This window comes from Lepus europaeus, chromosome X (assembly GCF_033115175.1).
Source record: "Lepus europaeus isolate LE1 chromosome X, mLepTim1.pri, whole genome shotgun sequence".
NCBI classification, from domain to species: Eukaryota; Metazoa; Chordata; class Mammalia; order Lagomorpha; family Leporidae; genus Lepus; species Lepus europaeus.
In genome coordinates, this window is record NC_084850.1 from 111,180,824 (window position 1) to 111,200,156 (window position 19,333).

The 19,333-nt window shown below is 40.1% G+C and overlaps 1 protein-coding gene across 2 annotated transcripts in view; it reads right to left on the reverse strand.

Moving 5' to 3' along the window:
* The window catches only part of SYTL5 (synaptotagmin like 5), a 266,662-nt gene extending 259,727 nt beyond the window's left edge, over positions 1-6,935 (reverse strand). For both annotated transcript variants that reach the window (XM_062184126.1, XM_062184128.1), the window contains exon 1: positions 6,812-6,935. The gene's annotated coding sequence lies outside the window, so the exon portion shown is untranslated. The remainder of the gene's footprint in view (positions 1-6,811) is intronic.
* Between the last annotated feature and the right edge of the window lie 12,398 nt (positions 6,936-19,333).

The following is a 19,333-nucleotide window of genomic DNA, read 5'->3' on the forward strand; positions in this document are numbered from 1 at the left end:
CCTCATCCCAGATAAGCCAACTACTTTTACTCAGGTTTTCTAGAAGTGCCACACAACACAGTTATCTCACAATGGCAGAAATCAGTCATAGGTTCATAGTTGAGTACAAGAGATGGAGACTGGATTGCATGGCTACCAGGAATAAAACTGGGATTCTATCACTAAAGAAGAAGGTGATAAGGGATATTTGATGGCAACCAGAAGTCTCTGCCATAGTAGTCATTTGATTTGGGGCAAGTTTTTAATATACATGTCAGTTTTCTAATTTATAAAATGGAAATAACAGTATTATCTCACAAAGTTAATATGAGGACTAAATAAGATAATGTAAATAAAATTGCACACTTCCTGGTATGCAGAAAATGCTTTACAAATGCTCTGGTGAATCATCAGCATCAGGGTCTGGCACTGAACCAGTCCTCACATACAGATCTTATCAATGTCCCTCAATTTATCAGGCATGAGGGTGCTGCTAGGTGCTGACTCACACTCGCAACACTCACAAGTGTTTAAAGCCAGAGTGGAGGCTTAGTAATTTACAGTGACAAATGTAACTGTCAAGCAGACCAGACACCCTGACCAGGTTATTCTCTCCCTGAAGGCAATGAACATGTGGCATTCTGTGGTTGATTGCTGAGCATGAAATCAGGAGAAACAGAATTCACTATACAATTCCAATGTTTAATAGCATTGAGTTCTGACAGCCTGTTGTATCTGTCTCCACAACTGAGCTTTTCTTATCTGGTGTTTCGGATACTCAGGCCAGAAACACAACAGATAACCTCTTCCCCTGGACTGTGCTACGAGGTGCACTATCAATTGCTGGGAAAACTCATCAAAAAATGTGAAAAATGTAGAAAACACTTGAGGGAAAACTCAAAATACTTATGGCATTAGTAAATCTATTCTAAAAGGAGGTCTTATACATCTGGCATAACTTTAGAAAAGTGTAAGAGAAATACATTAGCAAGTTCTGTTCTTTTGATAACAGCAACAGCAATGGGGCAGCAACAAACCTGATTCTATATTTGTTTAAAATACTTACGTTTAAAATACTTACTTACAAGTTGAATATATTTTTAAGTTTAAAATGGAAATATTTTGGTTGTTTCATATAGATAGAATACTGAAAATTAAAAACATAAAATTCTTTAAATTGAATAATAAACATATACACACATACACACACAAACACACACATATGTATGTATGTATGTGTGTGTATAGGGGAACTTCAAAAAGTTTATGGAAAATGTAATTAAAAGATAAGTTTATCTTTACTTAGTGTAGGGTTAATCTTATGAGTATAAAGTAAACTGAAAGTAGATCATTGTAAAAATTAAGAGAGGGAATAAGAGAGGAAGGAGGAGGGAGGGTGGGAGCATGGGTAGGAGGCAAGGGAGGGTGGGAAGTATCACTATGTTCCTAAACCTGTATATATGAAGTACATGAAACTTGTATACTTTAAATAAAATTTTTTTTAAAAATTATTAAAAAGTTAAGTTTATTTTGGTGCATTTCTGAAACCCATGCACTGTGTTTTCATAATACACATATTCCATGGGCTTTTTGAAAAGCCCTCTAAACATGGATATCATAATTTTTTGTATCAAAATAAATATCTTTTAATTTTATTTTTCATAAACTTTTGGAAGACCTCTCGTGTGTGTATGTGTGTAGCAGAGGCTAATAACATCCACAGAACATGAATGTTGCTGATTTAATTCTCAAAGAGCAAGAACCGTGTTTGCCTCATCTGTAGTTATTTGGGGAGGAGATGCTGTTTGATATAGCTCACTGTTGGACTCATGTAGAAACAATAATGTGATTACATTTAAAATAACTTATAATTTATATGTTTTGAGAAATTTGCAATACCCCAAGATGATACAATCTCTAGAACAGCTAATCCTTTTAAAAAAATACCATCTCAGAAATATACAGCCAGTCTCATTAAATCATCTTTGAGCTGGTAGAAGAGCAAACTGCAAATTAGCTCTGTGATTGAGAAGAAACATGAATAGAGACAAATGGGCTGACATGTAGCCTCTGTATTCATTCACCTCTATTTATATAGGAGATTAAAAGAAATCCCACTACAGCATTTTTTCCCATTTCCTCATCCTTTGACCTATGAGCTGAAAAGCAATTAAGCTTGGAAAAAGAAAAATGTAATACTATCAGCAATTAGGAGAGCAAGTACCATTGGTAAACATCACACATGATGTGAGGTTGATTTGACTTATCCAATACTGTAAAATTTCAAAGTGTCAGAGATACATGGTTTCCAAAGTCTCATCCCTAGGCCAGCAGCATCAACACTACCTGGGAAGTATGTTCTGTGAACCAGCAGCATGGGCATCACTGGGAGCTTGCTGGAATCACAGAATTTCAGCCTCCATCTAGACTTACTGAGCAAGAATCTGAATTTTAACCAGGTCTCCAGGTGACTTGTATGCCCATTAAAGTCTGAGAAGAGCTGTACTTGTTCAATGGTTCCTGTCATGAGCAGAATTGTGTCCACAATTCTCCAAATTTATATATGTTCAAGTTCTAACCTCAAGGATCTCAGAATGTGACTGTATTAAAATAAGGTCCTTAGGTTGGGCCCTAATCCAATATGACTGTGCCCTATATTATAATAACAGATTAGATATGCACAGAGGAAAGACTATGTGATCATACAGAGAGAAGACAGCCACGTGCAAGTCAAAGGGAAAGGCCTCAGAAGAAACTAAACCTACTGATACCTTAATCTCAGACTGCCAGCCTCCAGAATTTGGAGAAAATAAAAGGTAAAATAAATATGTTGGTTCATCAGTCTTTCATGCTTTGTATAACACTCTTAGCAAATCAATGCAGTTTCCAAACCAGGTGCATGTTGGAACAGTCCAGAGAGTTTTTTTTTTAAAAACTTTTATTTAATGAATATAAATTTCCAATGTACAGAGAGTTTTAAAGATATTGAAACATAGGTCCCATTCCCAGAGGTACCAATTTAAGTGACCTGAGAATCAGCCCAGAAATCTGCATTTTAAAAAGCTCTCCAGGTATTTTTAATGTGTAAACAAAGTTGAAAACTGCAGATAATCAACTCCTTTTAATTTTTATCTTTATTTTTTATTTTATTTAAGGTATATAAGTTTCATGTATTTCATATATACAGATTTAGGAACATATCTAAATTTCATCAACTACATTTCAGTGTCTTGATACTTGCTTATCGAATTTTCTACCTTGATGTCCCCAAATCTGGCTCCTTATGCAACTATTTAAATAGAGGACTCCTACTGGGAAAGAGTCAAGAATCAAAGCTGGAATGGGCATTGTGGCACAGTGGGTTATGCCACCACCTACAATGCCCGTATCCCATGTTTTAGTGCCTGATTTGAGTCCTGACTCCTATTTCTGATCCAGCTTCCTGCTAATGCACCTTGGAGGGAGGAGATGATGGCTGAAGTGCTTGGGCCCCTGCCACCCACACAAGAGACAATGCTGAGTTCCTGGTTCCTGGCTTCCACCTGGCCCAGCCCTGGCTGTTGTGGGCATTTGGGGAATTAACCAGCAGATGGAAGATATTTTTTATTTTTTTATTTTCTTTTATTATCTCTCCCTCTCTCTCTCTTTCCAAGTAAATGAAAATAATAAATAAATATATGGGTAACTAAAAAAAAAATCAAAGCTGACTATAATACACTCTCTTCTACTCACCTGTCAAATTTTAAGGTTTTTTGTGTATGCATGCACGTCTATATGCCAGAAAACACTGTGAATATTTATTTACATATTTATTTTGATAGTGCATCTTCCACAGTAAAGGTATGAAGAAGGTCACAAAAGGAAAATCTGTTGACCTAAATTGTCAGTACCCACTACCTCCCCCTAGGTTCTTCATGTCACTCTTATTATGTTACCCTCAGGACTCCTGGGATCCAAATTAAAGACTCTTAAGATTTTTGTAAATCAGCATTGTAGGGCATACATACCAAACCACTAATCAGTTTTTTCTTGCCTTGTCCACTTTTTCCACGTCCTTGTGAAATTTTGACACTCCCAAACTCAATAGTCACTCAAAGGGCAACTATTAAATTTTATCCTAGGAACTGGAGGGTCTGACTTATACTTAATAGAATGGAAACCATATGATATAAATATATGTATGCATACATATGTATTGCATGTATATATGAATGCTAGCTATAATCTCTAAAAGTTAACACACTTTACAAACACGATTACTTGGCATACTTAAAATACCATATTCCTAGCAGAGAAAATCTGTTTTGAATGTGATTTGCTACCTGAATTAATTTTAAAATTTATTTTAAAAATATATTTGAAAAGGAGAGTGAGAGAGACTGGTTCACTACCAAATGCCCACAACAGCCAGGCGTGGGCCAGACCAATGCCAGGAACCAGGAACTCCATCTTGGTCTCCCACCAGGGTGGTAGGGACCCAAGTACTTGAGCCATCACCTGCTACCTCCCAGGGTATGTATTATCAGGAGTCTGGATCAAAAGTGCAAAGTAGTTGGGACTTGGACCAATATGGGATATGGGCATCCCAAGCAGCAGTTTAACCCTCTGTGCCATAAAACTTGCCCTCTTGATTAATATTTAATGTTGTACTTGGCCAAATGTTGGATAATGGTCACAGATTTAAATAGATCTATTTTGTGATAATCTAGCAGATTTTCTCGTGAGCTCCCCAAAACCATACCCGACATTCCTTCTCTTGGCTGCCTTTCCATTACAGAAACTGAAAATCTTGATACTTTCCCAGCATTCCTTGCAACTAAAATCAGCTTTTAGATCTGCCTCAGATGTGGCCAGTGAGCTAAAAGGGAGATTTTGTTAGGAAACTTTGGGGGCAGAGATTTTCTCTCAGATGAGTGAAAATTTCTTTTAGGAATATACTATGCCCCTTTCCTGCCCGGTTCCTATGTTTGATTATAGGATAGGACAAAATATCTGGAACCACTAGAGCCATTTTGAAACCAAGAGGGTAAGGTACTGTTACAGAACCCTGCTACTGTTAGGCTACAGTGACCACCTGCTGTCGGACTTCTCTATTTGTTAAAGCCATGTTTAGTTGGCTTTTCTAGTACTTTTAGTGAAAAATAAAAACAAAAACTCACAATTAATATATAGATGTTTTTCATATACCAAAACCTCTCACTTATTTAGAAAACCCAGTGTAGTCTGAGGATCCACACCTTAAGTATTATTGGATGTAAATAATTACTTTCTAGAAGTGAAGAGAAAGCATGCCCAGGTGGTATTCATGGAATACAATCTGCACTGTCAAATTCACTTATTCATTCATTCATTTTTAACAGACTTCTACTTTACTAAGCTCCAGGGATATAAAAATGAATAACATTACCCCTGTCTTCAAATAAATTTTACCTTGAGCAATACTAGTATGTAAATCAAGAGCGACAGAGTAGTAAGAGCTATGATAAAGGTACCTAGAGGGGAGCAGTTATGTTATCAGCAATGGGAAGTATTACTCAGTTTGGAGGGATTTTGGGGAAGAGCATTGGAAGATAATCATTAGAGATTCCACTCAACTCTAAAAAACTATCCCTGTCATCTGACTAAACATATAAGGTTTTATTAATTTTCCTTCTATAATCACAGGCTATAAATCAAATGACAATTCAGGAAAGAGCAATTTATAATGGAGGAGTAATCAAATGCCAGAAAAGATCCTCCTCATCTTTTTCCCACAAACGATAAAGATATGGTTGAGGGGGGAGTAGTTTTATCCCATATCAGCAGGGATGTTTCTTGGAACAGACTAATTCTGTGCTGTGAATTAAGACCACCTGTTAACACTCTCTTGAACCAAACAATATTGATGATGAAGCAATCAGTTGTCAACATGAACCACAAATTCACACATTCCAAGAGGTTCTCTCCTCTGCTACTCTTAAGCAAAATCAACAATAACAATTAGCACACTTTGCCACCTAATGATATAGAAAGGGGATATCCCTCCCCCACACTGAATTTTTCTAAAAGCAGTTTAGTGAAATACCCCCACTCCCTCCCCCTCCCCAGGAAGAAAAAATTAACAAGCAGCTTTGCATTGTTAAATCCTTATAAGAAACAAACTAGGTCCTCATTGATTCCCTCGCAAAGGAAATAAGAGGTTTTTGAAGCATCTCTGAGAATAGAGAAAATAACACCATCAGCTGTCTCCTCTGGAATACAATACATTTAAACGATAAAATATTCAATACAGTCTTTTAATGAATTGTTTCAGTATCATGACATTCACATTGATTGTGCCTCCGTAACGTTTTGATTTAGTCAATGGTGATGAGATGGGTTTGCAACACCTGCAGTACCTTACAGCTCTGGCATGTCCTGGGCTGGGCAGCGTTGTTCCAAGATCCCAACTCAGGCTACAGTAAAATATCTGCCACCTCGTCGAAAATGAAGAAACCGCTCTGGCAAAGGATCCCGGCTCAGCCCTACAGCTCTCCTGTCCCCACCTCTAAGAATCGCCCAGGAAGAAAGTGGGGGAGGAGGGAAACACACGAAACAAACCAAACACTCCTAGCCCTATAAACGCCGCATCCAGACACTTAAAGGTCTCTGAGAATTAAGAATACTGCCCCAGAGTTTGGTTTGTCTGGGGTCTGAGCATGGATGTGCTCTTCTCTGCTGCGTTTTTTAAAATCTAACTTTCTGTCTTCAATGGAGAGAACCAGAGGGAGGAAGCCAAGGCAGAGACACAGACTGAAAGACCCCCTCCCGCCGAGTCACCTAAGCAAGAGGCATCAAAAGATGAGAAACTTACCTGGCCCTCAACTAGACTGGAAAACGTTTGGTCCAGACTCCGGAAGGGGTCAGCCTGCAGGGAAGAGACACGAAGCTGGAGGCGAAATGCAGACCCCAGGCGGGAGACGAAGTCCTGCTCGGAACCCAGGGGAGCCGAGTGACTCACGCGCTCGCTCGGCGCCCGCCTCCCCGCGCCGCGCGCCCTGTCTCCTCCCCGCCCCCAACAAGTACCGGAGCCCAGCGCTGGGAGGCGGTCTCCAACCTCCCCTTATCCAAAGGGCTTACTGCCGGACGCCCCCAGGGGGCGGCGCCAGCACCCAGGCTGTCATAGCCCTCTGCTCCAGACAATCGCCCGCCGCCACAGAGAGCTTCCGTCGTGGATTTCCCCCTCCCCTTGACCCCCACTCCGTCGCCACTGCAGGACCCGCTGCCCCTGGGCTGCCTATGTGAGCTCAACGCTTTTTCCACATACTACCTGGACACCGAATTGCCAAAGCCCTCCCGCAGGCTGTGCCAAGCCTGCTCCAGGATGCACAAACCACCCCAGGACATTCCACCAGCCCTGCACATCCCTCCACCCCAGCCATCCTCGGTCTCCCCCTTGTGGTGGCGTCGGCATCCACCCAGCCCAGAGACAGGCACAGTCAGCGCCTCAAGCCCACAGGTGTATCCACAGATGTTTCCTCTCTCTGGATCCTACCTTACAGGGCCTTGATACCCTCCAGACTCACCCTATTCCCACCCAACAGACTTTCCACTTAACCCTTCCATAGTTGGTGTCTATACCCAGGGAGCACCTACTGCCCAGGACAGCCAACACACAAATTACTTACACCTCCTGAGAGCCCCTGTCCAGAGAGGAGAAGGGAGAGGAGGAGGCTTCAAGTCCCTATCCTCTAATTCCCCCACGGTCCTGGAAAAGTTCTGGGGGGATGATGGCACCCTGGTGCAGGCCAGGGGCATCTTCCTAATCTGACTGGGTGTAGGAAGAGCAGCCAAGGCTCTACCCAAGCTGGATTTTCTAGTGATGCATCAATGGGACAGTCAAGGTGCCCTAGGGTGCCAGAACTTGAAGAGGTAATAACTCCAGCAAACATGGCTTCGGACATGGCATCTCCTGAGAGAGGCATCATGTTCCGTTGTGAGGGTAGGGGGTGGGGTGAAAAGGCCACCGTTCTGCCTCTATCATACCAAAACTGGGAGGAAGAGCATGTAAAATAGGAGTTTCTGGTAGCCTTGGAATGGGACACAGATCCTAGAACCCAGAGAGAAAGAAACAAAATGGGGAGAGTGGAGCACTTTGCCAACCTGATGACAGCACTGCTGTTTCCACAGTTCCTACAACTCTGGTAAAGGATGGAAATATTTGCCTATTCAGAATCGTGGACAGGCTCCCCTTAACATGCACCCCTTCTCATTACCCCATTTCTCTCTTACTACCATTATAAACCTAGAACTCCCCCGCAATGTGACTCATAGGGACTATGAGTTATTCATTTCAATGTTCCAATAATCCAGCACACTGCCTACAGTAGAAAACAAAACTTTGTTGAAATCTCAAAGATCTACCATTCCAGACCTTCCTATCCCTGTCTTCCAGTGCTATACTTTACATCTCTTCCCATCTCTTTTCCTGTACTTTTTTTTTCTTCTCTATGAGTACCTCCCAGAATAATATCATGCCTCAGTTTCTCCATCTCTGCTCTCTAATCCTATAGAATAGTGCTTATTCTTTCTCTACAATCTACCCTACTCTGAAGTCTCTCTTACTGCCATATTTTCAATTTCAATAAAGTACTTTGCCTTTTTTTGACAGGCAGAGTTAGACAGTAGAGAGAGAGACAGAGAGAAAGGTCTTTCTTCCGTTGGTTCACCCCCTAAATGGCCTCTACAGCCAGCGCACTGCGTTCACCAGAAGCCAGGAGCCAGGTGCTTCCTCCTGGTCTCCCATGTGGGTGCAGGGCCCAAGCATTTGGGCCATCCTCCACTGCCTTCCCGGGCCACAGCAGAGAGCTGGACTGGAAGAGGAGCAACTGGAACAGAATCCGGCACCCCGACCGGGACTAAAACCTAGGATGCCAGCGCCGCAGGCAGAGAATTAGCCCAGTGAGCCGCGCCACTGGCCTGCCTTTTTTAAGCTTGAATCAAAAGCCTTACCTATCAAAATTCTACATTCTCTACATACTGTCTGTGTATCTGAGACAGTGTATCCTCTCATGCAAGGTGATCAACCATACATATTGTAATAATTATCTCTACCTTAATTCAATCAACTTACATGGATTGTGTACCTGCTGTATACTAGGCATTGTGTTAGAATTTGGGATTATAGAGATAAATAAGTCAATGTCATCACCAACAAGGATGCCACAAACCAAGGGGTAAGGGAAGAGGAAGAGCAGACAGTAAAACAAAGTTATACAATAATGCTGTAAGAGAGCTGTGTACAAGATGCTCTGGCAATGAAAAGGAAGTTCACTGCCCTTGAAGCATTCACTAGAAGATAATGATTGAACTAAGTTTTGAAAAGCAACTAGGAGTTTCCCAAGAAAACAAAGACATAAGAAGAACATTGGAGATGAATAACTGAACCTTTTATCTTGTGTTTCCTTTCCCTTGTAATGGCCTTATTTTCAATGCATACATTGTCTCAGATAACTCTAGAGTTAAGGGATTTCGCCTTCTTGATATCTCCAGGGAAAATTATGATTGGCTATGCTTGGATCCTGTGTCCATGCCCGAAACAATCGCCATGGCCAAGTAGGTATGTATTCTGTTTGGCTAGCTAGGGTCATGGGCCTAGCCCTGGTTTGGGGGTGTTGGGGAGAGAGAAGAATGTGTATCTGATGGGCAATATACAGTGCCTAGAGCTTAAGATGCCAGGAAAGTTATGGAAAATAATAACACATCAACTACATTATATATAAACATTTGTGATATCAAACAATATATTCCTGAAAAACCTCCCACTTTACAAAACACACACTAATAAGATTTACAGAAAAAAAATAGACTTGGGGCAGATCACTCAAAACTTATACAACTTTATAATCAGAGCAATAACAAAATAAAAACTAACCCATCAGGTGATAGCTTCAACAGCTCAAACACACAGCCTGGTATACTAAGAGGCCACCTCAGAGGATATTAAAAATACAAGAAACGGGAGAGCGGCAAGATGGCGGAATAGGAAAGGAGCAAACTGATAGTCCGGGAAGAGACAGTTTAATAAAAGTGGAGATACTGGAGATACTGCAGGTTCAAGGAGGAGTGGGGGAAGAAACAGCAGAGGAAACTTCCGGAACTAGTGATTCACAGTGGACCTGTGTGGAGAGCGTGGGAGCCCAAGTTCGGGACACCAGCGGCAGAATCAACACACCAGCGCTGGAACATGAGGTGAGCCAAACCTCAATAGCCCAAGACACCAGCAGGGAAGCGGAAAGAGGAGACTAGAGGGAACGAGGCTTGAAACCCCGTGGGGAAAAGTTCACCAGGCTAACTAGAAGAGAGAGAGGAAAAAAAAAAAGTGACCGATACGGACACGAGTTTCTCTCTCTCCGCTCACCCCTCAAAGGCGAGCAAGACAAAGAGCAGGCGCCATTTTGGACATACGTCATAAGCAGGGCGACCTCAGGTCTGCACCAGCCCTGAGCCTAGCAGAAAAACCTGGCTCTGGGGGGGGAGGGGTGAAATAACAGGAGATTAGGATCTAACTTGGCAACCCAGTGGGAGACTGCAGGAGAATTGGAGCCCACACCGAGGGCAGCAGAGATTCCCTGTGTGGTCCTTGGGAAAGAGTTTCCGATCTCTGGCTCCTGTGGGTATATCATTTGCCTGCTAACTACCTCCAATTACGTTCAGCTGTGCGGAATTACGAAGGAAGGAAGGAAGGGAGGAAGGGAGGAAGGGAGGAAGGGAGGAAGGGAGATTTACCACGCCTAACCTGGGAGTGTCACCTTTGACACACCCTCAACACTGAGGAACCAAACACAGCTCTCATGCCACACTCATCTCAAGCCTCTAAGGCTCCACCGAAAGCAGACAGTCCACTTAATATAGAGACATAGTGTAACAAGAAAAAACACCACAGTGAAGAAACCAAATATCTCCAACATGCCAAACAACAAACACAAAAACCAAGGTAACAAGAACAAGGAAGAAACTATGATGCCCCCAAATGAAAAAGACACCCCAATTCAAGATTATGAAGATGATGAGATAGAAGAAATGCAAGAAGCGGATCTCAAAAAATTGATAAGAACATTAAGAAATTCTCAAAAACAAATTCTTGAACTACAGAAATCCTTAATGGACAAGATAGAAAATCTGTCTCATGAAAATGAAATATTAAGGAGGAATCAAAATGAAATGAAACAACTAGTGGAACAAGAAACTGTGATAGTGACGAGAAATCATAATGAAATGAAGAATTCAATAGATCAAATGACAAACACATTAGAGAGCCTTAAAAACAGAATGGGCGAAGCAGAAGAGAGAATATCAGACTTAGAAGACAGAGAACAGGAAAGGAAACAGGCAAACCAAAGAAAAGAAGAGGAAATTAGAAATCTAAAAAATATTGTCGGGAATCTATATGATACTATTAAAAAACCTAACATTCGGGTTCTAGGAGTTCCTGAAGGCATGGAGAGAGAGAAAGGATTAGAAGGCCTTTTTAGTGAGATACTAGCAGAAAATTTCCCAGGTTTGGAGAAGGACAGAGACATCGTAGTACAGGAAGCTTATAGAACCCCTAATAAACATGACCAAAAGAGATCCTCACCACGACACGTCGTAATCAAATTCACCACAGTGAAACATAAAGAAAAGATTCTAAAATGTGCAAGAGAGAAACGTCAGATTACTCTCAGAGGATCTCCAATTAGACTCACAGCAGACTTCTCATCAGAAACCCTACAAGCTAGAAGGGAATGGCGAGACATAGCCCAGGTACTAAGAGACAAAAACTGCCAGCCCAGAATATTATATCCTGCAAAGCTCTCATTTGTGTTGAAGGTGAAATTAAGACTTTTCATAGCAAACAGAAACTGAAAGAATTTGTTGCCACTCGTCCTGCCCTGCAAAAGATGCTTAAAGATGTATTACACACAGAAACACAGAAACATGGTCACCAATATGAAAGAAGGTAAAGGAAGGAAACCTCACAGCAAAAGATCACAGGAAGCTCAATTTCTCTTTGACATAGAATTAAAATCTGATGCTCTGTTAAAGCAATGTATTAAAGTAATCTATTATGTTCTCTTGATGTCTGTTAAATTCTAATTGTTCAAAAACAACTGAATTTTTATTAAGAGCTATGGGTTATTTAAATATGTGCTTATTTTCAAAGATCTGAATAATCACCTTGTAACAATGATCAAATTTGGTCTATGTTATGTCATGATTTTAAGGAATCTTATTTCAACCAGATATTTTGGATTTTGAGCCTTCTTAGCATTCTTGACAGGCATTCAAAAAATCAAAGTTTCAAACAATCTGGACTCTAAAATTTCCAGTAAATCTTGGACTTTGGTTTTTCCAGTTTGGGCCCAACTGAAAAAATCGAAGAACCTATGTCACTCAGCTTATAGAGACACCAACTAATCAGGCTATTTGGATTATATTAGAAGTACTGTCAAGATGTGACGTGCTACTAAATTTTAAGTTTCTATAATGGAAAATGCTATTAATACAAATGTTTGAGAATTAAAAAGTCTAATGATTTTGTGTTACTAGAGATGATAGTTATCTTAATGAGAAAGCCTCAGAGGCCTAAAGGGTTAAATACTTGTAAAATCCTACAGGTGCTTTCAAAAATACTGTGAAGTAAGCAAGTGCCTCTTGTTGGCTGATGAGTTTATAATTTTAAACATGGCGACTTAAGGTCTTTTGTCATCCACAGTTATATATGATTTGCTGCTCATAAAACTAAAGCGTTGCTGGTTCTGTGTTTAGCTGTCCTCCTATAGGTTCCTATGGACCTTTTCCAGCCACTTCTGTTGTATTCAGTACTTTGGGATGGCTCAGTAAACAGATGAAGCCAATAATGTGTTAACAGTACCAACTGAGAGAAAGTATGGTTAACTGAGGTTACTAAAAACAAAAAGCAATTCAAATCAATTGACAATCTACAAAAAGAGTTAAAGATTTTAAAAGCTATTATTAAAATTACTATATTGGTCTATTATGTTATGTTATATGTGTGTACATATTGTATGTCCACATGGGAAAATTTTATTAAGAGTTTTATTTTAATTGGCTTATAGATAAGATTGTCCATAAATTTAAGCTGTTAAAATTAATCAAAGATACATTTTAATTCGTGTGACCTGAATCTGTGTATCATATGTTTTAAACTTGTTGGTGGAAAGAAAATAAAAACATTTTATATGGTTGTGCTTTAGTTTACTGGTTAAACAAACTACACCATGTTAGATATTTAAGAGGTGTTTCCAAATACATGATTCTTAAAATTTATAGAAGGCATTGGACCTTCTGGTAAATGTTTTCTTAAGTTGTTATCTAATGGTTGAAACTGTTTGCTAAGTATTCATGTGATATAGCTATTGTCAGCAAGCGATCTAGGACTTGCTCCCTCATTTCTCTATTCTAAGCCCAACTTGTTCTTTCATTTCTCTATTCTCTTCAAGGTAGGAAACTAATTCTATTATGAAGGAATCTGTAGGATGCACAATTTAATCTTTAGACCTTATAAAAGAGATGGCTAACATTTTTCTGCAATAGCATATCAAAATAAGAGCTTAAATAATAATCTCATAGCTAGATTTACTTCGCCATCAGCGAATTAAACAGTAAGTAGAAAAAACCTCCCTTTCAGACCAAAGGCAAAGAAAGTTTTAAAGTGAGAATATAATTTTCCTCATGGGCATTGTCTACCTTAGAAAAACTACTACAGAACATGCCTGTGACTATAGACTTGTAGTTCAGGCCACCGAAGATTAGAGATGGGACTTGAGCACTCCCTTGACTTGCATCCTCTGGTCTGTTTTAACAAAAACCAGGAGGAAAAGAAAGCTAGGCATCAGAAGCAATGGGTGGCAAGCCTATTAATGGCTGATCTGTACACTGATCTGCCCTCAAGGAGACCCAACAGGCCAGTCCACTGCAGTGGCTTTCAATGTGGTAAGCCTGGGCTTCAGCAGAAGTCAACTTGTGAAGAGCCCTGGCAGCTCTTCCAAAAGTTGGATCACTGGAAATGGACCTGCCGTGGAGTCAAAGGATGCCCAGGTCAGAGCCACAGATCTTATTGGCTCTAAGCTGAAAAGCCCTTCACTCAGCCCAACTTCCAAAGTGACCACTGCAGCTGAGGGGATGGCCAAGTAGGGTCAGCAACATTGCAGGCAGAACTGTAAATTTCTTGTCAGAGATGCCACCTGCCTTTACCTGGCCAGCTCTCCTCCCAGGCCAGCCAAGTAATGAAAGTCAACAGAGTGCCTTCCCCTAGGAGGTTCACACCTCCCTTAGGATGTACCCCATGTGAAGAGATAGATAGGCCTGGGCCTCTTAACTTACAAGGCCTAAAGCCCAACAGATTATTATCAAGCCCCTTCTGTCAGGTTCTATTTGCCTCTAAATCAGGAAACTTAATTGTTGCTTAGCACCTTTCTTAGCTCCTCTAATAATGACTCTGTCCTTTGTTCTAGACCCTGTCTAACGTACTTGGGCCTCATTCCTTCGTAATCATAACCTCTACTCTACCTCCAATGACTCTACTCCCAACCTGTGTGTACTGATGGTCCTCTTCCCCACTTAATGCTGTATAATTGTTCAGACCTGGTTAATGCCACTCTTAGGATCATTGGTTACTATCCTCACCCTGTCTTTTATGACCTTGTCTAAATATGATCAGAGTCGGGGAACTTGGAAGGCTTCCATAGCCTTGGCAACTCATGACGACAGCCTAGGGTGGTTACTGGCGCCATAAACTAGAGTGTCAATTTGTTGGGTCAACAACAGGAGTCACTGTGCACTTGCTCCTCATGTGGGATCTCTGTCCTTATTGTGCTGTACATTGTGATTTAATGCTATAACTAGTACTCAAACAGTATGTTTCACTTTGTGTTTCTATGTGGGTGCAAACTGTTGAAATCTTTACTTAATATATGCTAAATGATCTTCTGTATATAAAGAGAATTGAAAATGAATCTTGATGTGAATGGAAGGGGAGAGGGAGCGGGAGAGGGGAGGGTTGTGGGTGGGAGGGAAGTTATGGGCAGGGGAAGCCATTGTAATCCATAAGCTGTACATTGGAAATTTATATTCATTAAATAAAAGTTAAAAAATTAAAAAAATACAAGAAACGGGCTGGCACTGTGGCGCATTGGGTTATAGCCCTGGCCTATAGCGCTGGCATCCCATATGGGTGCTGGTTCGAGTCCCGGCTGCTCCTCTTCCAATCCAGCTCTCTGCTATGGCCTGGAAGAGTAGTGGAAGATGGCCCAAGTCCTTGGGCCCCTGCACCCACATGGGAGACCCAGAGGAGGCTCCTGTCTCCTGGCTTTTGATTTGCGCAGCTCCGGTCCTTAAGGCCATCTGGGGAGTGAACCAGCAGATAGAAGACCTCTCTCTCTGTCTACCTCTCTCTCTAACTGTGTCTTTCAAATAAATAAAATAAATCTTAAAAATATAAGAAACTAATAGAGGGACATTTCTGAGACAATGTATATACAAGCAGAGCTCTAACACAGGGAGGTTACCATCAAGGTAAGCACAGAAAGAAGTACAATCTGCCTGCGACAAAATCCATGTAAAACTGGGAGAATATCTCCTTGGGGAGGAAGCCCTGAGTGTAGAATCTCACTTTTAATTTTCTTGAAATAAAGCTAATAAAGGGCTCCTGACTGTGTAGCAGCCAATTTGAGGACATTTTATTTTATGCTGAAGATTATAATTCTGCTTCAACACAGCATCCACATTATATTGACATTGGCATTGTTTCCCCTATTTGCAATTGCATATGAGTTATGTTATAGAAAATGTGTTATCGAAGTCACTGTGTATATTTATTTGTTACCTATTAACTATTTAATCAAGCATCTGTGATCTAATCTTGTCTCATTTTAAAATTCCAATTATTTACTAATGACTCCAAGATTTTTATCTCTGGTCTAGATATTTCCTCCAAATTCCAGAAATTTACACAATAACCTGCTCAATATCCTCACCTGGATGACTAATAACAATCTCAAATTTGCCTTATACAAAACCCAGATCTGAATACTTCCTCCAAATTTGTGCCTTCTGAGATCTTCCTATCTTATTTGGTGCTAATTCCATCCATATTGAGACTCATAACAGTCAATAGCTCTCTATGATCTAGCCCCTGCTATCTTCCTAAATCTGTTCTCCTCTGCTGTCTATCTCATTGACTCATACTGGCCTCCTTGCTATTCTTCTGACAGCAAGGCATATGCACTGGCTGATCCTCTGCCTAGAATTCCCTTCCCCAAGATACCATCATGTCTCATTCTCTTAACTCCTTTTCGTTTCTCTACAAAAGTCATTTATCACTGAGGTCTTCCTTTGCTACCTTATTGAAATAATGACTTTCCCACCTAGCCCCCAGCACCTCCTATCTCCTGTTTCTGCTTATTTTCCCCATAAATCATATTACCTTCAGATATCCCAAATATATTAATTTACTTCTGTTTCCTGTCTCCCACTTCTAGAACATAAACTCCATGAAAATATAGATTTCTGTTTTACGCAAGGCTATTTCCCAGTGCATAAAGATCTCTCTGACATGTAGTAGGCACTCAAAAAGTATTTCAATGTATATTTCCAGCTATGTAGGAACTATTCCAAACATTAAGAATATGACAGTAAATGACAGATATAAATCTCTCCCTATCATAGTTGTGTGTGCATGTCTGTCTGTCTCTCTCTGTGACAGACTCCCTAAATATTAGCTTATAAAAAGTGAAAACCTGTTTTACTTTCATTATACCTATTCAAATGGACAAGCAAAACAGTTATGCTTAAGAAAAGATACAATGGAAGTAAGATAATAAAGATCCCCCTACATACAAATATTTGAAAATTATATGAAGCCCATCTTTTGTGTTGCTTGATTTTTTTTTTTAAATTGGAAAATCCTGTTTAAGTCTGACTCTATTTAACCCTTTCTTCATTGACAGATAATTCTGTAACATCTTGGCATTAAACTATGACAAGCTGGTTATAAATCTGTAAATCTGTTTCATCATATAAACAGTCTTCTGTTATCAGTACCAATATATATTGGAAAGGTCTGTAGAGCAAAATTACGATGAAGCCATACTGCACTGACACAACACAATCATAATTATGAAGTAGGACACCAGTGTCATCAGGCAGCACATAATTAAATGGCAAGTGAAATAAGGACAGAGAATGTGTGGCGGGCTGAGAGGTGTGGCAGTAACTGGTAGATGGAGTGTCTGGGTCTAAAGGTTGGGCATTTTACATTTCCAGCTCATTGAATGTACCACCTTTGGGGTTGGGAGAAATCATACTAGGATAACGCACTTATATTTCTAAGCCACAGTTTCTTTATCAGTAAAGTGAGCATGATAATATCTACCTTGTCTTTCAGAGTTTCTAGAAGGAACATCAAAGATACATGTAATGATCACAAATAATATATTAATGCTTTTTCTTTATTACTAAAAAGAATAGATTCTCCCTACAACACTTATATTTTTCCCTTGGTATGTTATAGTGTTCTTATTTAAAATTTCACATTGTCTCAAGTGTTCTACTCCAAACCAAGATTTTAATCCAGGAAGAGGAGGTCTCTGGGGGCTCACCATGGTAGTAGGAACAGCTGACAGAAAGGAAAACTTTCTGAGCAAGAGTGGTTTTCTGCTGTCTGGATATCCCACCACCTAACTTGTCATGGGTAGTGAGTTCCTAGAATTAAATCTACCCACAGTGGAAGGATACCAGGACAACCCTTCCAGGGTAGAAAAGGCCAGTTGAGGTAATTTGTGTAGATAGCTAGTACATCCCATGAGGTAATTTGTGTGGATATTTAGAACTTTTCAATGACTTAATACACACGTATTTTTAAGTACCTACTAAGTCCTGGGTTGTGAAAGAATGTGACCTCCTGGATGAGACTGCCCGAGTTTGAGTCCCCACTCCATAATTCATTAATCATATCATCTCTCTAGCCTCTGCTTCCTTATCTGTAAAAAAATTAAAATAACAAGAGTAATTATTCACAGAATTATTGTGAATCTTAAATAAGAATCTACATAAGCACAGTACATTGCTTGACATATTATAGTCATTGAACGAATGCTTAGCAGTTATTATCTTGTTCTATAAGCACAGCTGGGTAGAAGAAGGATACAAAATAAATTGAAGGAATTATTCCAGTCTCTGAGAAACTAATAATGTATTTCAGAAAAGAAAGAACTAGAGAGAATTCACAGATAATGATATTAGTTATGGTTCTTTTATTTGCAAGCAATAGCAATTAACTTTGCCTTGTTTAAGAAAAAAGATTGAGTATTAGAGAAAATTCATTGTAATGATTCAGGAGTGTTCTGTAGATTCAAAAAACATGTTCAACTGTCAAGCCTTGAAACAACAAAAAGCAGGTCAGCTCTTGAAATTCAGCAACTAAAGCTGGGTACGGATTTTGGGTCCCTTGAGTACAGCCAGGGCTGAAATCTGAATGTGTGTATCATCCTGCAAATTCATACCTTGAAACCTAATCCTAGTGTGATGGAATTAGGAGGTGGAGACTCTGGGAGGTGCTTAAATCATATGAGCAGAACTCTCATGAACAGAATTAGAACCCTTATATCAGAGGCCCCAGAGAGCTGCCTTGCTCTTTCCACGTTTGAGGACACAGTAAGGAGATGCCACCCTTGAAGTAGAGATTGAGCCCATGCCAAACATCAAATCTGCAAGCACCTTGAACTTGGACTTCCCAGCTTCCATTATTGTAACCAATAAATTTCTCTTGTTTATAAGCTACTCCGTTCATAGAATTTTTGTTATAGTAGACAGAACAGACTAAGACAACCAGTAAAGTAATTTCAGCTTCAAAACGTTCCCATCTCTTGGTCTCATGTTTTCCCTTTCCAGAAGGTAGAAACTGACTAGCCCAACTTGTCTGTTTTCTGCTACTGGATTGATTAATTATCATAGTTTCATATGAGACATGGTTAGTCATGGGGTACTACCTCCTATATATTGGATATCTTATCCCAAATGTTACAAGGAATTCCTGAATATTTGACCCCTTGTTACTTTTCTGCCCTCATTTCCTACTGTTCTGTAGCACTCAGACCTGCTTGCTTTTCTTCAAAAAGAAAAAGACAGACATATTGTGTCTCGGGAACTTGCTATTTCCACTTGCTATTCCCTATGTCTAGCATATCCCTTGCTTAAATAACCACATAAATCACTTCTATATCTCCTTCAAATATTTATTCAAATGCTATTTCCTTAGCAAGACATCTCTGACAAAGTTACTCAAAATTTCAACACCCTCATATACAACATGTACCCTTTTACTCCCCCCATC